General features: G+C 52.8%; 1 protein-coding gene across 3 annotated transcripts in view; it reads right to left on the reverse strand.

Moving 5' to 3' along the window:
* Window positions 1-9,782, reverse strand: part of FRMPD3 (FERM and PDZ domain containing 3) — an 85,568-nt gene extending 75,786 nt beyond the window's left edge. The window contains exon 1 of one of the 3 annotated variants that reach the window (XM_019435674.2): window positions 9,513-9,782. The gene's annotated coding sequence lies outside the window, so the exon portion shown is untranslated. The remainder of the gene's footprint in view (window positions 1-9,512) is intronic. The other 2 variants (XM_053891287.1, XM_053891288.1) reach the window with 2 other exon arrangements.
* Window positions 9,783-10,220: the final 438 nt, after the last annotated feature.

The raw sequence follows: 10,220 nt of genomic DNA on the forward strand, positions 1-10,220 counted from the left end.
GGTCCCAACATGCCTCAGCTGATGACCTTGTCCGTACGTGATTGAGGAAACACAAACCATCAAGTGAGAGCTCCATCCCTCATCTTACCGTCACCGAGTCTATACTCCACCCCGCCTACAGTTGTACCCCTTATTCCTTTTCTCCTCCAATTAAAATGGAGTATGTTTCTTTTCTTCTACTAATGGTACATCTCTTCATTTATGCTCTGGTACCATCCCCTCTCATCTTCTCAAGGATTTTGCTCCTTTGGTCATTCAATCTCTTCCGTAACTCATCAATCTCTCCGCCTCTCTAGAATCATGCTAGCATGCTGATGGAAATAGCCCATCCTTAAGAGAAAAAACTGAAACCACCTCCCTCCATGCCACAGTCCTCTTACACTGTCCCTTTGTCCTGCTCCCTATCACAGAAAAACTGCTCAAGAGTTTTCCACACATATTGTCTCCACTTTGACATCTTCCCCTTGCTCCTCAATCCATTATAATCTGGCTTCCACATCCATCACTCCATAGAGTTGCTCTTGTTAGGGTCATCAATGGCCTTCAAGGTCAACTCTCAGTTTTTATCTTACTCAACCTCTCATTGGCTTTGGACAGAGTTGGCCATTCCCTTGAAGTACTCTCTCTTGACTTCTGTGATGGTCTCCTGAGTCTCCAACAACCTCTCTGCCCACTTTTTTTTCTTCATCTCTTTGGTGGGCTTTTCCTCCGCTACTGAATCACTAGATATTACCATTCTTCCCAACTCAGTCTCAGGCCTTCCCTTCTCTGCTCTCTTTCCAGGTGGTCTCCTCAGTCCCCTGGCTTTTAAAAAAATTTTTTTAATCTTTATTTATTTTTTTTTTTTTTTGAGAGAGAGAGAGAGAGAGAGAGAGAGAGAGAGAGAGAACAAGCAGTAGAGGGGCAGAGAGAGAGGGAGACACAGAATCTGAAGCAGGCTCCAGGCTCCAAGCTGTCAGCACAGAGGCCAATGTGGGGCCTGAACTCATGAACTGTGAGATCATGACCTGAGCCGAAGTCAGATGCTTAACTGACTGAGCCACACAGGCGCCCCTCCTCAGTCCCCTGGCTTTAAATACAACCTGTATGCACACAATCCCAAATTTGTATTCTACTCACACCTCTTCTGTGAGCTCCCAAATTCTTATATTCCAATGATCTGTTCTGTCATCTCTGCTTTTATGTCTCACAGAGTTCTCAAACTTAACATGTCCAAAACTGAACTCTTGACTCCCCTTCCTGCAGCCCCCCCCCCCCCCCACCCAGTCTAGGCCTCTCTCAGCTTTCCCCATCTCAGTACATGGCACCATCATCTCTTTAATAACTCGAGCCAGAAACCTTGGAGTCATTCTTGAGTCCTGTCCCTCCCTTTCCATCACCACTCCCCCTCCCACCCCCAACAGCAAATCCCTTGGTAAGTCTTGGTCGCTGTTCCTTCTCAATCTGACCAACACTCTCCATCTCCACGGCTATCACCCTGTTCAAGTGACTATCATCCGTCCCCTGGATTGCTGCAGACGCCTCCGTCCTGGTCTCCCTGAGGCCACAGTTGCCTCCACTTCAGTCTGGTCTCTATAGATAATGCAAAGTCCAAATCAGATCCTGCTGCTCTCCTCCTGCTCAAAACCCTGCACATGTCTCCCACTACAAGTGAATACCATCCAAATTCTTCCTTCATGGCCTGCGAGAGACCCTGTGTGATCTCCTCCTGTCCTCCTTGCCAAACCCTTCTTAAGCTATTCTTACTCTTGCCTGGTACAATCTGGCCCCACTGGTGTTTTTTTCCATTTCTGAACACATCAAGTTCTCTGCCACCTCAAGGCCCTCCCACTTGGCATTCCTTTTTCACCTGGAAAATTCTTTTCCCATTCTCCACATGGTTGATCTTTCACCCTTCAGGTCCCCACTTAAGTATCGCCTCCTCACAGAGGCCAGAAGCCTTCCCTGAGAACTCTGCCTTGGTCATCCCCATCACTACAGCCTGTTTATTTCCCTCAGGAGTCTCATCACGATATATATTCATTTATGTGATTATTTGTCTAGAAACTCCATAAGAGTATTGACTGTGTCTCTTTTGTTCAACATGGCATTTCTACCACCTAGTATGGTACCTGGCACATTGCAGGTGATTAATAAATATTTTCTAAATGGATTGATGGATGCCTGGGTAGGAGTGATTCTGAGGCATACAAATTATGATCCCTAGGCCACTCCATGCAATTCATTATCAAATGCCTACTGGTTCTGTCTCAGCCTGTGAAAGACAGGTTTCTGGATGGGGAGTCTGGCTGGTGGGAGAAACCCCTCAACATCTCTGGCCAAATACAAAGGTGGGGAGCAAATGGAGTGAATGGAAAAGTATAGGAGAGCTACGATCTAAGAAGAAATGGAAGCTGGCATGGCTCCAGTCCTTTTAGGGGTATGAGTGTGAGAAATCTAACATTTATTCCTTCTCAGGAAAAGAATGTTTCTTTAAAGGGCAAATAATTCTTTCAGAACAGCCAGGGGCCTGGAGGTCGGACAGGATGGCTTTGGATAGCCCTTCCCACTCCTAGCAGTCTCCTACTGGGTAGAAGATCCGGTTTTTTTTTTAAAGTTTATTTGAGAGAGAGCAGAAATGGGGAGGTGCAGAGAGAGAGAGAGAGAGTGACAGAGACAGAGACAGAGAGAGACAGAGAGACAGAGAGAGAATCCCAACCGAGCTCAGTGCTGCCAGTGAGGAGCCCGACCTGGGGCTCGAACTCATGAGCCTTGAGATCATGACCTGAGCCGAAGTCAGATGCTTAACCTACTGAACCACCCAGGCACCCCAGATCTGGTTATTTTCTGAGGGCTGCCTCCCTATTACCATCCAGTTCTTCATGGCCCTGCAACTTCCTCCTCAGCTGAGCCTGAAGAGGCATCTTCTAGAAAACCTGCTTGTGTCTGGATTCATTTTCTGGTTGTCCAAACAGTTGCTGTTCCCCAGTGGGCTGGGATGGAGAACACCTGTCACCTGTTCTAGCAGGTCACAGGGGGAAGGTAGAGAGCCAGAGGCTATCTGTCCTTCCACAAATACCTGGAAGCCTGGAGTCACCTCACAAAAGACCAATGCTCAGATGATGCCTCTGAGCAGATGCTGCAGAGGACCCTCTGGGAAGCCACCCCCCTGCTCCTCCTTACTTCTCCCCTCAGGGGCTACACATCCAATAGACTCAGACATGTTGTCTAATGGGCCTAGATACCCTCATAAACCCTTCCTTCTGGGGCTGCTAGCCCAGTGACAGATGTGAGGACTGTACCAGATGTGAGGCTGATGCCATATGGCACTGTGGGTCACAAGGTCTGAAGCTGCTGCCACTGAGCTGTGGGAGTTAGCAAGGAGATCCTTGTATTTTAGCTCCTGCTCACTTGTCACTGGCAGAGGCAGGGAGGGCGAACAGGAGCAAGAAAATATTCACGGAAGCTTAAAGGAGGGGTCACATCACTCCAGAGAGCCCTGGGCACCCCTGATCCCACCTTCCATGTACCACACCAAGTATTTCTCGAGGGAGGCAGAGGCAGAGATCAAGCCAGAGGGGGAGAGAGAGAGGAATGGAGGGGAAGATAGCTGAGTGGGAAAGGGGGCCAGACAGAGCTGGGGTGGGGGCATGACAAGAGGCAGAGAAAAACACAGAAGTAGAGATGTGAGACAAGAGGAGGGCCTCAGAGACAGTGAAGGACAAAGGACAGGCTTGAGGAAGATGAGGCCAACAGAGAACCCATGGCCACCAACTCCACCAACTTATATTAGCTCTTTGGGGGCCACTCCAATGCCTCACCTGCTCTCTAAATGCCCTTGGGCCACTCCCAGCTCTGCCTTCAGTCTCCTGCAGCTGCAAAAGGGTCACATGCCAATCAGAGCCTTCTGATATGGGACTTGGGGTGGTCAAGCTCTTTGGGAAGGGGCACTGTGGTTATGCCATACTGACACCACGATGGCCCTCCCCATTTCACAGATAGGGACGTGGTGAGCAAGGGCACATCTGAAACAGCCTGAGGAAGACACCTGGGGTGCCATCCTGACCTGGGTTGATCCCCCAGCCACCAGAGGCTGTATTCTTCTTGGGAAAGAGAATGAGATCAAGAGGAGAAAATAGGGAGGGGAGAGAATTCCTTAAGCTGGGAGGGAATGGTCATAATGGGAAAAGTGGAGTTGGCATGGAAGGGAGCAGCAGGCCTGAATTCTTCCCCTCAGTGAACACATCTCTCGGAGGCCAGGCTGGGTTTCAGTGCTCTGGCACAGAATGCTAAGCCAGGAGAGGGTCCCTGGCCACCCAGATCTCTCTCTCCTCTTGGATCCTAGCCTCTAGTCTGCCAAGGACTGAACTGTAAACAAGGTTTGGAGGCTGGATAGGGGGAGCAGGTGTGGGCAGGAGCTGCTGGAAACATCCCAACAAGTAGCTGCCTTTAGCAGCCAAAGATCCAGGGCTCAAATAGCACCCCTCTGGGGGCTGCCTGGCAGGCTCTGGCTATACAGGGCTCCCAGCAAAGCCTCCTGAAGCCAAACAAGGGCCTACTCGGCTGGCTGGCTGTGCAGTCTCCCTCCTATCCGTGAGGCTGTCAGGCATTGACAGCCTGGGCCACCATCTTAGGATGCCCCCAGCTCTTGACTCTGGTCAAACAGCCGAATCTCAGAGTTGGCAGGGACCTTGGAAGTTATTTACTTCACCCTTGTCCACCCTCTGCTGACTTCCAGAAGCAGCAGGGGAAGGTTTTCTAGAGGAGGGGCCATATTTGGGCCAGTCCAGAGGGAGGGCACTGAGAGCAGGCCTGGAGACAGAAGGGAGCAGGGGGGTTATGGCAGGGGCACGGAGATAACAGCCTGAGTGAGGGAGGGGGTGCCAGGAGAGGTTAGCTAGGAAGCGGGAAGTTGAGAGGTTTACTCTCCCTCTTCCTCTCTCTCATGTCTGGTTCTGCTGGGGCAAGAGGTCTTCTCCCCAGTGGCCCCTTGGGGAGCTTATGAGGAGATGGGCAGGCCAGTCTAGACATTCCTGGAGAGAGAAAGGCATATCTATCCCATGGCTTTGCCGAGATGCCCATCTGCCCCCTCCTTGCCTGACACGATGCAGGTGGAACCTGAAGCTCAGGCACCATGCCCAGCAGGCACCAGGCTGACCTTTGGTGAGGGAGAATACAGGAGCAATCCTCGGCTTCCTCCCTGTGCTCTATCTTCAAGATGTCCATCCAGGAGTACCCAGGTGGGGGCAGTGCAGAAATCAGGCCAAGAGCAACTCCACAAAAGAGGTTATGTGAGCAGAGGACTGATAAAATCATATCACCCTCTCTGGAGGTGTCCAGAGATGCCAAATACAGCTTCAGGCTGAGACCCCTTCTCTCCTGCCTGATTGCATCTTTCTGCTGAGAGAGAAGAACAAATTATAAGGTCTTTCCTAAAGAAAAGGAAGATCCTGGGGCACCTGGGTGGCTCAGTCAGTTGAGCATCTGACTTTGGCTTGGGTCGTGATCTCACAGTTCATGAGTTTGAGCCCTGCATCAGGCTCACTGCTGTCAGCAGTCGGATCCTCTGTCCCCCTCTCTCTCTGCCCCTCCCCCATGTGTGTGTGTGTGTGTGTGTGTGTGTTCTCTCTCTCTCTCTCTCTCTTTCTCTCTCAAAAATAAATAAACATTAAAAAAAGAAAAGGAAGCTCTCATGGAATCAGAAAAGGGAGAGGGAGGTTGGTGGACTCTCTACCTAAGAATAAAAGCCAAGGGCAAGGGCAAGTGCTGAGTTACTATATCAGACAGCATGAGTTAGCATGCAAACACTCTGCACCTCACCTGTGTTGTTAGTTTGGTGAGGGGGTGCTGTCTGTTTCCTGGAGGTGAAGGGCAGTAAATTTGCAAACTTCTAAGGGCTTGTGGGCTTGTCTCTGGGTGGAGGTGGGGGTGGTAAGGAGATCGCACCCTACTCTCCAACCAGACTTGGGGGAGACAAAATCCTAGGGGATCCTGAGAACTTGCAGGCTCCCTCCTCAGGAACACAGATTCAACGATGGACCCCAGACTTGACTCACTAAGGTAGAAAACCAGACCCAGGCATTTTAGAAAGAACCAAGAAGGGTAAGGAAAAAAGGCGTGTGTGTGTGTGTGTGTGTGTGTGTGTGTGTGTGTGTGTGCGCGCGCGCGTGTATAGCTTTTTTGCCTAACCCTCAGTTACCCAGAACATTCTATTAACCATAAAAGCCCTTCCCCAAGCATTCAAGTTTTGGCATTACAGTGTATTTGTATTTTTTTCAGTGATTAAAATCTGCAGAGCTGGGACTTGATTGTAGAATAATGCTAGTTCGCTCCTATCTCCTTGCTTGTAAGGGGAACAATAGCAGAGACCCTTGCTTGAGTCACGGGCTCCCTCCACCAGAATTTAGATGCATTCATTCATGCATTTATTCATATATGCAACAAAAATTTACCAGGTACCTCCTATGTGCCAGACATGGTGCTGGGTACTGGCGATATGAAGATAAAACAGGCCCCATCTCTCCCTTTCAGAGAGTCTGTGGTCTGAGGTGGGAGCAGGTGTGTGAACAAACATGAAACCATGTGTCACCTGGAACCACAAGGGGCAGCAGAGGATGTTATGAGAGCTCCGGAGGAGGGCCCATTCCCCACCACCCCCATGACTTCCAGCAGACGCCCCTCCCCGCCCCCCCAACTAAGCTGAGTGGTGAAGGTGAATAGGAGTCCGCAGATGGTCAAGGCGAAGGACCTTCCAGGAAAGGAATGTCAAGTGTGACAGCAAACGAATAATAGGAACGGGGGAAACCTCTAGGTGTTTAAGCCTCTGCAATGAAAAGAAGAAATAATGGAACAAATTCAGGCAAAACTGAAGGGAATCTTCAATTTCTGGTTGCAGGAATGAGGGCAGAGGACTTGCGCTACCTACTGGTTCCTTTCACGTGGCCTCGGAGATGTGGCGCTGCACTCAGGGAGGCCACACTGATGACTAGAGACACAGCCCAGCGCTGGGGTTACCAGCCATACATCTACACACTGCCCAAAAGCTACACATGGAAGGCCCCCCTCTCACAACAGAGAAAGAAAAGGGAAGGGTAGCTTGCCAGCAGATGCACTGAGATGCATCCACAGTAATGGAGACCAAAATCACAAAGCTCACATGCCCTAGTATGGCCATACTGAAGAGGGCCCACTGAAGCCAGCTCTATTTATTGGGCCAGGGCCAGGGCCAGTGGTGGGGTCCCCCCGCAGGGCCACATGTGAAGAAGAAGAGCCCCTCCCCTTGGGACCCGGCCACATTCTGTTCACCCCAAGGGGACCATCCTGGGGGTAGGAGGGCTGACTATCAATAGGACAGCAATAAGACTACTCAAGCGTTAGCAGTATTTCTTACTACCGAAATCCTGGCCAAGACACAAGCCCCCTCTCCTTCCCCAGGAGGTGGAAAGATGGCTTTGCTCAGCATTGCAAGCAAGGCTCTAAAAACTTTTCAGAAAATAATTCCTAGCAGAGGTACTCAGATAGAGCCATAATGTTGGATTAACAACTCCAAGCCAGCAGACCAGACACTTGTCTAATTAATAAAACTTATAAAGCAGAACAACTTCTTGATGTTGCAGGCATGGCACTTAGTACAACAAAACCCAAATTCACACAGAATGCTGCATGTTTTCTGGGAAGCCCTTTCTTCTACAACTTGTACGATCCCTTTGTTCATGCAAACGGGGGCTGAGGAAAGGAGGGAACAACGGTGCAGAGCTCTGGGCAACTGGCTGGGGAGGGCACAGCTCAAGGGGCCCAGCTCAGGTAGGTGATGAGGGAACGTCTGCCTCTTGAACAAACCTGCCAAAGGTTAGCTCCAGCCTGGGGTGTGGGCTGGAATCCCAATTCTGTGACAGGTTACTCAATCTCCTGAGTCTCAGTTCCCTCATCTGTAAAATGGGGCTCATGATAGTACCTACTTAAAAGTATCTCTGTGAAGATTAAATATACAAAGTGAGTGCTCCATCGATAATGGCTATTAGCAATGATTATGATCTTTGTTCTATTTAGGCACTTACTAACAGGACCCACTGTCCTGTTACAGCCCACTGGGTTTGCCTTTCTCCACGGAATGTAATGAAGGTGGTTCAAGTGCGTTTGGACCTTGGGCTCTAACTTCCGATCTACAGAATAAACAAGCTTTTTCTGTAGGGAAAACAAACCATTCTACAACTTCATTAAAGCCAATTTCTCACAACATTTCTCATGGCTAACAGCGGGGGGGGGGGGGGGTGGAGATCCCATCTCTGCTTCTCCCCTGCTGTGGGACCTTGGGCTTGTCCATCTCTCAGTTTCCATCACTTCAATTTCCTCATCTGTAAAATGGTGCTAATGTGAGGATCTACCTCGCAGCTTTGTTGTGAAGATTAAATATACTACATGTGCTAGGCACACAGAAAGCCCCAAGTGAGTGCCAGCTACTGTTCTTCTTGTACACAGACTCTTACTGCTACCTAAAAGCTTGTTAGCCCAATGCTTGGCACAAAAGCAATGTGCCTACTGTGATCATCAGTGCTCTCAGCAAAGGAGAGTGACTGGGGGCAGAGGAGCAGAAGGGAGATGGGGGTCTTTTCTGAGCAGGAGGCTAAGTGACTTAGGATGAACTCACCTTTGTGATCTCAGCCATCCGCCCCTCCCTCCCCCGCCCTTGAATTTTACACAGCTCAGGAAAAGAAAGTGACAGGTATGCCCCGGCGTTTCCCGATTTGCTAAGGTTTCTACAAGTAATGCACCATCTGATAGGGTGGTCTTGTTTCTAAGTCCCGCGATGCTGCGTGAACGCTGAGACCATTCCAGGGCAGCAGGGCAGGCAAGCCAGGGCGGCTGGGCCCTGGGGAAGCTGGGGCCCGGGGTGGGGGTTGTGTGTGGGGGGGTGCAGGCGTCTCGAAGCCCGGGAGCTGGGGCTCCTCGCCCAGGGGGTGGGGGATGGGCGTAGCGGGCGGCGGGGAGGGTAGGGCCCGGGCCCCAGGAGGGGTCACCTCTGTCTCCCCTCGCCAACGACTGCCTCCCGGCTTCCCGCTCTCCCTGCTCCTGCTCTCCCTCCTTGCTCCCCGCCGCTCCAGCGGAAAACTTCCCGCTCACGCCGCCACTTTTCCACGGCATCCAAACCCTCAGCCCCGCGCATCTCGTCTTCCAGTTCCCTCGCGGGCGGTGCGGCGAAGGGGCCCGCGGCGGCCCGACGCCCGGAATGGCTCCTTGGGGGCTCGGGGCTCCCAGCCGGGCGGACAGAGGTCGGCTCCCGACGCGCCAACTCCGTCCACCGACTGCGGGCGCCGAGGGGGCGCGCACCCAGGCCCAGGGGCCCGTGCCCGCCCCGCGCGGAGTCACTCGGAGGGGTCGGGGGCGGGGGCCGGGGGTGCGGGGGGGCGCGGGGCAGGCACTCGGCTGCCGACCTCCCAAATCCCCCAGACTCCAGCCTCGGCGGCCGGGTGCCCCGCTTTCTGGCCTCCTCCCAGGCGAGCCCGACCCCCGGCCGCTCGGAGCGCCGTACTTACTGTCGGAGCCCTCTCCAGGCCGGGGTTGGGCTGCTGCCCGGCCCCGGGAACCCCGTCGCCGTCTCCCCTTCGCGCTGCCCCCGGCTGTGCCCCGCGCCGACCGGAGCGACAGCGGTGTCTGTAGAAAGAGAAAGATCACGACTGCCTTAGAAACCCAGCCCCTGCTGTGACCAGAATCTTAAAGAAGGAGGCGACTGGCTCGGCCCCAGAGCCGCGGCTGAGGTGGCGAACTAGCGAGGCCGCTGGTAAACACGGCGTCTGCTGCCTCGCGCCCGCCCCACAGTCGGCCGCGGAGGAGCCCCCGCCTCCCGTCCCCCCTGGCCGGGCCCCCGCGGGGGAGCCGGGGAGGGGCCGTGCGGATAATCCAGCGAGCACTCGGTGCCGGTCCCCGGGCTTCACATCCATTCTCTTACCCCAGCATCCTCCCCAGCTGACAGAAATTAAAACCGACGTCCAGGGAAGCAAAGCAAATCATCCCAGATACGCGGGCTAAGCAGTAAGTGGTGGGGCCCGGCTTCGACCCCAGTGGGATCTCAGATTCCGCTGCTGCCAGCCTCAGGAGCCACTTCGTGCTGCTGCAAAGCAACATTTGAATACCCGCGTCTCCACCTCCCGTGTCCCCATTTCTCTGACAGCACTGGGGACGAGTGGCAACTCCAGGCCAGTTTGCTGATGAGGGTGGAGATGGGGACCTCAGGAGGCTGGATA

The sequence above is a fragment of the Panthera pardus genome, unplaced genomic scaffold (assembly GCF_024362965.1).
Source record: "Panthera pardus isolate Hobbes unplaced genomic scaffold, ASM2436296v1 HiC_scaffold_27, whole genome shotgun sequence".
NCBI lineage: Eukaryota > Metazoa > Chordata > Mammalia > Carnivora > Felidae > Panthera > Panthera pardus.